Source organism: Muscardinus avellanarius, assembly GCF_963383645.1.
Source record: "Muscardinus avellanarius genome assembly, chromosome: 3".
Taxonomy (NCBI): Eukaryota; Metazoa; Chordata; class Mammalia; order Rodentia; family Gliridae; genus Muscardinus; species Muscardinus avellanarius.
In genome coordinates this window covers 58,212,202-58,223,030 of record NC_137788.1, presented here as the reverse complement: position 1 = coordinate 58,223,030, position 10,829 = coordinate 58,212,202, and positions in this window count along the sequence as shown.

Genomic DNA, 10,829 nt, shown 5'->3' with positions numbered 1-10,829 from the left:
GAAAATGAAGAAAGAAAACTAAGATAGAAAATGAAGGCGCCTAATGTGTAAATAGTAATATACAATAGGTCAGAAGATTAGTTCCTAACGTGTAAATAGTAATATACAATGGGTCAGAAGATTAGTTTTGTTTTTTGTACATAGGTTAAAAGATATGCTTTGTGTTAAGCTTCCTAAGGAAGAAACTGCTGCTCAGTACCATAGAGATGAGTTGTTTTCTTTAATATCACTGCTTCAAGCAGCTATAAATCAGGCTGCAAAAAACGGAGAAGATACTAGGGGATTCGGAGTTTTCCCGGATGCTGAAGACCCTGATGGTTAAGGAAGTGTTATAAGATTTCTTAAATGCCGACAAAACTGGGTCAAGGAGGTGTTTTTAGAGGACACAGGCCCTTTCCCTACAAACAAAAGAATTAAAAACTTGTGCTCAATATGGGCCATCATCACCTTTTACTCAAGCCATGTTAGAATCTCTCTCTATGGAGGCTTTGTGTCCTGATTGGAGACAGATAGCCTGAGCTTGTTTATCATGGGGTTATTTTTTTTTTTTATTATGGAAGTCTGAATTTGCAGAATAATGCCAATCCACAGCAAATTTTTTAACATATCTCAGGGAATACCCATAAACTTTGATACATTAGCAGGAGAAGGACAACTTAGGGAGACTGCTCAGCAATTAAAATTTAGTCTAGCTTCTTACGCTCAGTCCAATGCTGCTGCACGTCGAGCATGGAACAAGTTGCCTTCTTCAGGAAAACAAACTGAAGATCTTTCAAAAATAAAACAAGGACCAGATGAGCCATATCAGGAGTTTGTAGCCAGGTTATTACAAACTGCTAGTCGATTGATAGGTGACAGTGAAGCAGGGCTGTTGCTCGTAAAGCAATTAGCCTTTGAGAATCCTAATACTGTTTGTCAAGCTGCCTCTTACGCCCTTTAGAGAGGAGACCTGTCTGATTATATTCGGCTATGTTCGATATAGGACCTGCATATACACAGGGATTAGCTATGGCTGCAGCATTACAAGGGAAATCTGTACAAGAAACCTTTTTCCAACAACATAAAAAAATCGGGACCGAAGAATAATATGGTTAAAAGCTATGGGTGTGGACAAAATAATCATTTGGTTAAGAACTGCTCACAGAGGCAGAGTGCTAGTAATAGACGAGAGCCAGGCTTATGCCCTCGATGTAGAAGAGGGAAGCATTGGGCTAAGGAATGTAAATCAAGGACTGATGTGCAAGGGAATCAGTTCCTGTCAGGAAACAGGAGGAGGGGCCCGTCTCAGGCCCCGCAGCAACAATGGTATGGGGCACTTCAGACAGCTGTATCACAACAGGACAACTCTCAACAAAACAAACCATTCAGGACTTATTCAGAGCAACCCCAGGCAGCACAGGATTGGACCTCTGTGCCTCCACCTATACAGTATTAACTCCCGAAATGGGAATGCAGGCCCTTCCTACTGGTGTTTATGGTCCGTTACCTAAAGGGACAGTAGGCTTGTTGTTAGGATGGAGTAGTGTCACCATGAAGGGAATGATAGTAGCCCCTGGCGTAGTTGATTCTGACTATGAAGGAGAAATAAAAATTATGATACATTCTCCTCAAGGGATAGCTGTTATTAATGCAGGTCAACGACTGGCACAATTAGTATTGCTACCTCAGGTACAAACTAATAATAGTGCTGTCCAGAGACCTAAATGAGGTAAAAGGAGATTTGGTTCATCAGATGCTTTTTGGGTCCAAGCGATTGGAACTCAAAGACCAGAATTAAAATTGTTTATTAATGGGAAAGAATTTTCAGGGTTATTAGACATGGGAGCAATGTTTCTGTCATAACAGCTGATCTATGGCCTAACAAATGGCCTATGCATTCTTCTCTCACTCACCTTAAAGGCATAGGACAGACACAAAACCCCGAACAAAGCAGTGATTGGCTTACTTGGAGAGATGAGGAAGGCCATAACGGAGTTTTTCAGCCCTATATTGTTCCAGGACTTCCTGTCAACTTATGGGGCCGAGATGTTATACAAAACATGGGTGTATATCTTTATAGCCCCAGCCCTATAGTGACACAGCAAATGTTAGATCAAGGACTTTTACCGAAGGAAGGTCTAGGGATAAATAATCAGGGTATTATAGATCCTTTAAAGCTTCATTTACAACCCCCTCGAGCAGGTCTTGGGTATTTTTAGAAGGGGCTGTTGATCAGCCTGTACTCCATGCCCACCCTATTACTTGGAAAAACGAGGAACCAGTTTGGATTGATCAGGAGCAGCTTGACTACGGCCATATAGAAAATTCTAACTCCCCTTGGAATTCACCCATATTTGTCATTAAGAAAAAATCTGGATGAAGATAATGCACAGTGGATACCTGAATGACTCGTGTGACATATGGATCAAGCAAAGATAGAAGACTCGGATTAATGCTGAGGACTGAAACATGGGCTCACGTTCCAGATCATCCCATACTTGATTCACCTCTTTGGGAGCAACGGGAGATCACTGTCTCCAGTAACAACTCACGATTTCTGGGACTTCTTGCTTTGAATTTTACACCCATTGTAGAAACTTTTGGTTATACTGGACAAAGAACTGGTAAAAATATCAAGATTATTTTGGATGGAGAATTGATAGTACAAAGACTGATAGTAACTGTATTTTGGACAAAGAATTGGTACTTTTGGTTATTTTGGACAAAGAACTGGTACACTCTTATGTTTTTCTAGGGATGTCAAGAAGATGGGATGTCTGCAGTTGACACCCTTGGTATTACAAGTACTAACTGTTATTGAAGGTTTGGTCTTGTGGGGCCCTGGTTACCCAAGGAAAGGACATAAAAATGTTAGCCCACTAATAACTTGTTTACTCTGTAAAACTGATTCAACATGTAAAAATCATTGTGTTAATTGGAGAAAATGTCTTACTGAAATACCTATGTTACATGATACTCCCAATACCTTGTTTATTTAGAGATTGGGGACAAAGTGTGGTCTCAGGACAAAGTGAGAACTTTTTTTCAGCAGAAGTGCACAATTTACCTTTGAAGGGTACCCCCATTTAAGAGGCTGGTAGTCAATGACAGGTAAGATTTCCTTGGGACAAGGAAACCTAAGACAGGATATACAGCTTAGCTCTGTATTATCCAAAGATGGGTAATCCTTGATACCTGAAGGAAACAACCTAAGACAGGCACAGTCTTCTTTGAATATAGTAAAAAAGGGGGAATTGTGGTGAGCCATTGAGGCTTTTCCCTTGATTGGTGTTTCTGGCTCAGCTGACTGTCCTTCACCCAGAGTCAACAAGGTTTGGGGAGAAGATCAGATGTTTTGGCACGAGGGTATTGATCTGTAATATATGTGCTTTGGATTTGGTCTCTATTGTATTCTGGTGGTGGTAGCACGAGGGTATTGATTGACCTGTGACTGTATAAATACCTCTGGAAAAACAAACCCAGCATTGGCGCAATAGAGAAGACTGACCCAGGCATAGTCGTTGACCAGTAGGAAATATTGACCCAATAACAGGGGTCAGCCAGTAAGGATAGTAGGCTGGCGCCCACCCCCCAACATTAAAATAAATTAAATCTTCTGAGAATCAAATTCTTAGAGATAAATTCCTCATCCCTACGCCTCTCTTCAGAACCCATACTTTTGCCAGCTGGCTCCGGCAGGTGGTGTCCCGTACAGGGATGGCTCCGGCATAGTGCATGCCTGTAATCCTAGTAGTTGGGAGGCTGAAACTGGAGAATTACAGTTTGTTCAAGACCAGCCTAAGCAATTTAACGAGACCCTGTTTCAAAATAACAAATAAAAAGGGGCTGGGAGGGGTGTAGTTCAGGTGGAACGCTACTGTGTTCAATCCCTAAAGGTGTTCCTTGCATGCGTGCGCTCACACACACAGATACACACACACGCATGCACATATGAAACAAGAATATTACAAAAAAATGCTTTTATTTCTTACTCTGATGCCAGCTCCTCCGTGGGTTGTGACAATAGTCAGAATCAGTTCAGCTGAAGTGCTACTCTTACTACCACTATAGTCTGTCTTTGAACACCATCTATTATGCACTGAATACTTGTGTCAATGGGTTGTGCATGGCATCTAAGCATTTCTTCAAACATTGAGAGGAAGTACTTTGAAATCATCATGTAGATGATGAAACCAAGGGACAGTAGAACTAAGAAAACCTGTCCCAAGTCACACAGCCAAGTGGATGTTGTTTTTCAACTTGAGCCATTCAGTTTGATTCAAGGCAAACTGTATTGGTAGTCAAAGTATTTACTACCAGGCATTCATATTTAATAAAAAGCCAGTTTCACAAAGAATGTACTTGATGAAGCTGTAGAAATTAGTTCCATACATCTCAGTGCTTGAGTGCATTCTGGGTGATGTAATAGGAAGAGAGCATGGGGCGCTCTTGGCACGTACTCACTGATGTCTGTCTCAACAAAGAGTTTGGGTGTCTGAGTTGTGAACTTAAAACTAGCTGCTTTGTCCAAGAAGTGACTTATTTTTTTTAAAGGAAGACCAAAAAGGCAGTGTATTTAGATTTGGGTATTTCAAATAAATGAGACAAAATTTGAATATAAATTAAATGAGCCTGTAACTTCAAGGAATACAACTGACAATATTTTTTGCTGATATGATTCAAATTTTCAAAGCAAATTTAAAATCCTTTTATGCACCACCATGAGCATCAGTGCTGATGTCAATAAGGTTTGCTTTCTTATATTGTGCAATAAGATGTGTCAGCCTTTGAAAGATCTGCATAAGTCAGTAAACCAATATTTTACAAATATTAAAAATGACAAAAAGATCCATTTATAATACAAAACATTTTGATTTCACAGTACAAAAATTCATTGATATGGTTTCAGATTCTATATTGCAACTAACTTTTAATAAACTACATGTCAACTCTTGGTATTAGTATTAAAAAAAAGAATACCAAGATTATCTGGAAAGATTGCTAGAATAATCTTCCCTTTTCCAACCTGATGGCTATCTGAGGTGGGATTTCCTTACTGTACACCACCAACACAACGGAGACACAGTGCACACAGACACCAATTGAAGCTGAGTTGCTCTTAAGTCAACAGAGACTTCCAACAATAGAGAAGTGTAGTTTTTATACAGGAAAACTATGATCCAGTCTCAACATAAATTTTTTTAAGGAAGAAATAAAGGTAGCTCAGTGGTAGAGCACTTGCCTCGGATATTCAATCCCCAACACTGGAAAAACCAAACCAAACCCTGCAGCCACTTTTTAGAAATATACAAAACCAAAGAGCTAAACTTTTCTCTATTTGGTAGAGAACATACCTTTATTAAAATTTTCTTGCACATTGGACCTGGTGGCTCATGCCTATAATCCCAGTACTTGGGAGACTGAGACAGGAGGATAATAATTTTGAGGACAACCTCAGCAAGTGGTAAGACTCTTATCAATTTAGCAAGACATTGTTTCCAAATAAGAAACAAAATTAGGCTGGGGGTGTAGCTCGAGGTAGAATACCTCTGGGTTTAATCCCCAGTACCCGCACCCCCAACAAAATTTCTTGTAAGTTCTGACAGAAAAAAAAAATCATGTTTATACTGGATTTATGTAGTATAGGTGAAACTATAGCCCGATAGTTTTCTTTCTGTTCTCACAGAGACTTATAACTCTCCACCAAAATGTCTTTTCCACTAAGGCACGTAGCTAAACTCCATTTCTCAGCAAACTTTGGTTCTGTGTGGCCATGTGACTGGGTTCCAGCCAATTAAATGTGAGTAGGTGTAGTAGGTGCCACTTCTGAGACTTGGCCACAAAAACTCCCACCTTTCCCCTCACCTTGGCAAGCAATAATCCTTGAATTGCTTAACATTTGAGTCTATGTCTCTATAGGTGTTAACCTACTCTAATACAATATCTACTTAAGTCTATCGTTCTATCTTACACAAAAAGCGATCATACACAAATCCTGTACCTCATTGTTTTAGTCAGTATTCCTTGAAGATATGCCAAAAAAAATCTCAGTATATGTATTTTGCATTTAAGCACATATCAAGAAATAATAATCTGAAAAGCTTGATTAATTCACATTCCCATTAGAAATTTGAGACTGCCTTTTCTCTCATCCTCACCTGTCCATGTTGTCCCACTTGCAAGATTTGCAGTTTTTGTAGATGAAATATTGAATGTGTTTTGCTGGCTTCACTTTGACTATTTATAGATATTGTACACTTGTATTACTTTTTTTTTTTGGTACTAGAAATGGGATCCAGGAGCTTTCTACCTCTGAGCTACACCTCCAGACCCATTTTTTTATTCTTTATTTTGAAACTGGTTCTCACTGATTTGGAAAGGACCTAAGTGGCTGAGGCTGTCCACGAACTGTGATCCTCCAGTCTCAGCCTCCCAAATGCTGGCGCCACCATGCCCAGCTCCTCTTCTGTAAACTAGTCTGTTTTATGCTTTGCTCATCTTCTATTTATTTGTAAGTTTTCAGAGCTCTTTCCTATTAAGTTATTAACTTTTTCTTACTAGTCTATGAGTAAAATACCATCCCTTTAACCTTTTATATGTCTTGACTTGATTTAGAATGTCTTTTGACCTACAGTATTTGTCTTTTCTTTTATGGTTTCTGGATTTCCCAGTTTGGTTAGGAAGATGTTCTGTACTAGCAGGTTGTGCAAGAATTCTCCTTTTACTCTAGTAAATTTGTTTATATTTTTCATTTAAACCTAATTAATTTATTTGTATAGTATGAGGTAATTTATAATTTTTATTTTCTTCTAGGTGATCAGCAAATTTAGCCTGTATTATTAAATGAACTATTATTTTCTCCTGGAAATTTCATTTTATGTTATTTCTATTATATTTGGAACTATTATAGGCACTTTATTTGGCTTGTGGGTCTATTTATCCTAGGTTAGTCTCATATTATTTTGATGGTAGTAGCCTTATGGTAAACTTTAATATTGAGAAAAGTTACCCATCACTATTACTTCTTTGGTAGTGTTTATTATTATTATTATGATACCAAATTCTTCCATATGAATTTTATAATTATATTATCCTTTATATTTTTATTTGAAAGGCATTGCATTTTTACAAATATAGGAAACATTCACAGTCTATAATATTTATAATTCATACTCAAATAGGTTACTATATTAACTAATTTGATAATTTATATAAAGTTTGTACCTTTTAAAATAAATTTATGCCTAGGTGTTTTGCTTCTGTGAATGAGAAATTTCATCTAAAGAGTTGTATTCTACTACATATTGTTTAAGGACTTACTTTGTTAGAAATGACTTCTAAATTTAATTTCTTTCTATTTTTTTGCAGGTCTGGGGATGGAACCCAGCGGCATTCGATCTCTGAGCTATACCCCCTGCCCTATTTTTTATTTTTTAATTTGAAACAGGGTCTTATTAAGTTGCGGAGGGCTTCACTAAGTAGCTGAGGCTGTTTGCAAACTGCAATCCTCCGGTTTCAGCCTCCCGAAGGCTGGGATTACAAGCATACGCCACCATGCCCGGCTAAATTAATTTTATCATATAATGTTTACCCCTTTTGTGTTTGAAATTTGTCTACTCAGAATAAATCTATTTGATCATGGCCCAATGTTCTTTAACTACTCAGAAGAAAGTAATTAGTATTTTTGTTGGAATTTTGTAACCATGTCTGTAAGTAAAACTGATCCCTGTATGTTTTAGAAATAACGAATATTCTAGTTTCATAAAGTGAAGGTATTTATTCTTTAAAAATTTGGAGTCGGGCGTGGTGGCGCACGCCTGTAATCCCAGCATTCGGGAGGCTAAGACCTGGAGTATCGCGGTTCACGGATAGCCTCAGCTACTTAGTGAGGTCCTCTGCAAGTCAGTGAGACCCGGTTTCAAAATAAAGAATAAAAAATAGGGCAGGGGATGTAGCTTGGAGGTCAAATGCCCCTGGGTTCCATCCCCAGACCCAAAAAAAAAAAAAAAATTGGAAGGAAATGTGTGCATGTATGTTTGTATCGTTTAGAATCTCACTGAAATGTATAATTACAGTGCACCATTAAGAGTATAAAAATATTTTTAGCCTGATGACTTTTAAAATATTCACTAAAATATACAGTCCAGTGGATAACTTCTAAAAGCAAATTTTTACTTATTTATACACAAATGAATTGCTAGAATATACTTGTTATTTTAACATATCACTGCATTTTATTTGCTAACATTTCTCTTGGGATTTTTGCAAACATTTCTATAGAAAATGTTTATAATTTTATTTCCTTGTAATATCCTTATATGATTTTAATATTAGGCTTAATCTAGCCCCACAAAATGAGTTGGAAGAGTTTCTTCTTTCATCTGAGTGTTTAAGATTGGTATTACTTCAAGTGAGTGGGATCTTACACGACTTTTACTTGTGCTTGTAAAACAGAATGCAAGCAAGCACATTAGTTATGTTAAACATATTTTTGGCGATTCTTTCAAAATATAGTAAGAGAAAATATATTTATATTTGTAGGTTAACCAACAACAGTTTATTTTTCCTCAGTTTAAAAATGAAACAGGCCTCTAAATATAATATCTCATCTGAATTTAAAATTTCTCAGCACCCCCTAAGTGAATCAGACTGACTATCTATCTTTCTGGTAGTTAGATGATCCACCCTCCTAGTTGCCCGTGGGAAGCATTATCTCTCCTTTTTGATCACAAACATAAATGGATGCCTGGTGCTCCCCATACTTGCTGTACTGGTTCCTTGCCTTGTCTAGGTAAGAAAAAGGCCTGGTGGGTGGGTGGATGGGAGGAGAACCACAAATTTCAAGTTATATCTTGCATTAAAAAAAAGAAGTGTGCTCTAGTTAAATTGGCGAAGAAGCAACTGAAAAGAGATTACAGGGCATGCTAATCATATACTTTACATATTCGAGTCTTAATAAAATTTCTAGTTTGTGTCCATGCATATGAAGGAGAGATCATGTGAATTCAAATGAGCATGGGGAAGAAACAGGTAGCAGTGAGTAGAATCACTGTAAGGAACCAAGAAGGAGGTGCAGTGGTGGCCAAGACCTCCGAATGGAAAAGGTATAAAATCAAGTAGATATCAGCAAAAAGAGGCTAAATTTGGGGATGAATAAGACTATAATAAACGTGGACATGAAGAGAAATTATGTGTAATGGAAAGAAGGGAGTAGAAGATGATTAAAGGTTTGGAAAGGAAAAAAAAAAACAAACAAAAACCCCACTAAGTAACCTAGGGTATAGCATTATGCTGGTAAACAGAAATTGCAAAAAATATCTGCTGAATTCTTTAAGAAAAGATTCTGTGGAAAGAAATCAGAGGTCAAGAGGGAGCTTCTACTGTGGGTCAGATACTTAATGTACACTTTACTTTCAGTCTTTATGACATGAACAGAGTCGTGACCATAATTATAATTTTACCTTTGATAAAACAGGTTCAAGGAACTAGCCACCTTCTCGAAGTCACACAGCTAGTAACCGCTGGCAGCAAAAGTTGGTGTTTGTCTTCAACCTATGCTTTAAAAGAAAAAAGTCCCACGTCCTATATGACGCTATTACCAAAAAAAAAAAAAAAAAAAGCCAGGTGTGGTGCATGCTTGTAACCCCCGCGCTTGGGAAGCAGAGATAGGAGGATCACGCAGGTTCGAAGCCAGCCTCTCTGGCTTAAGAGACCCTGTTTCCAAATAAAAAAGTATAAAATAGTAGGTCTGGGAGTATAGCGCCTGGAGGTAGAAGGGTTTCCAGGAACCCCAGAACCACCAAAAAAAAAAAAAAAAAAAAAAAAAGAGCCGGGGTGGGGGCTGTAGCTGGAAAAGTGCTCTGCACATTTTAATGTTTGTGAGAACAACACATAAGTGGGATGAGAAGCTGGGCGTGGTGGCGCAGTGGCGCAGGCTTGTAATCCCAGCATTCGGGAGGTTGAGATCTGAGGATCGTGGTTCGTAGACAGCCTCAGCTACTTAGTGAGGCCCTCCGCAACTTAGTGAACCGTATTTCAAAAATAAAGAATAAAAAATAGGGCAGAGGGTGAAGCTCAGAGGTCGAATGCCCCTGGGTTCCATCCCCAAACTCCCCCCACCAAAAAAAAAGTGGGATGAGAATCAGATTAGATTGCAGAAGGTGAAAGTCAAGAAGAAATAAACCAGCAGAGATGGTGGATGCAGGCCACTCCTTTATAAAAATGATGGTGATAATAGGTGTAAAAAATGAACAAAAACTATATAACATTGCATTTTCTTAATGCATTTTGGGGGCAAGGTCTAGAAAGATGGGTTAAATGATGGTTCAATAAGCCAAGTGTTCATTCTCTATGATGGTTAGATTTAAAGACTAATTTTTCTACTGTTCTTTTTAAAATCATGCCCATGTATTATATAATTCTCAAGAGTTTAAAACAATGCAGGAATAGAATTAAGGCTTTATTTCAGAACACATAAATCTGTTAGGCTTTATTGTAAGAACTTTCCATTACATGTTTTCTTTAAAGTCATTCTGCTACCAGGGTGTGGTGGTGTATAAGCTATAATCTTAGTACTGGGAAGGTTGAGACTGGAGGATCACAGATTTGGGGTCATCTTCAGCAACTTCGGGAGGTCCTCGATAACTTAGTGAGACCCTGTTTCAGAGCAAAAAATAGAAAAAAAATAGGTCTGGGGGTAGAGATCAGAGGTAGAATGTTCTTGGGGTCAATCCCAGTACCACAATAAATGACAACACTGATACTTCCATTCAAATGCTAACATATTTTTTAAAAACAAAATACTATTTCTTATGATGTCTCATGATGTCTGACACAAAAAGGTTCATATA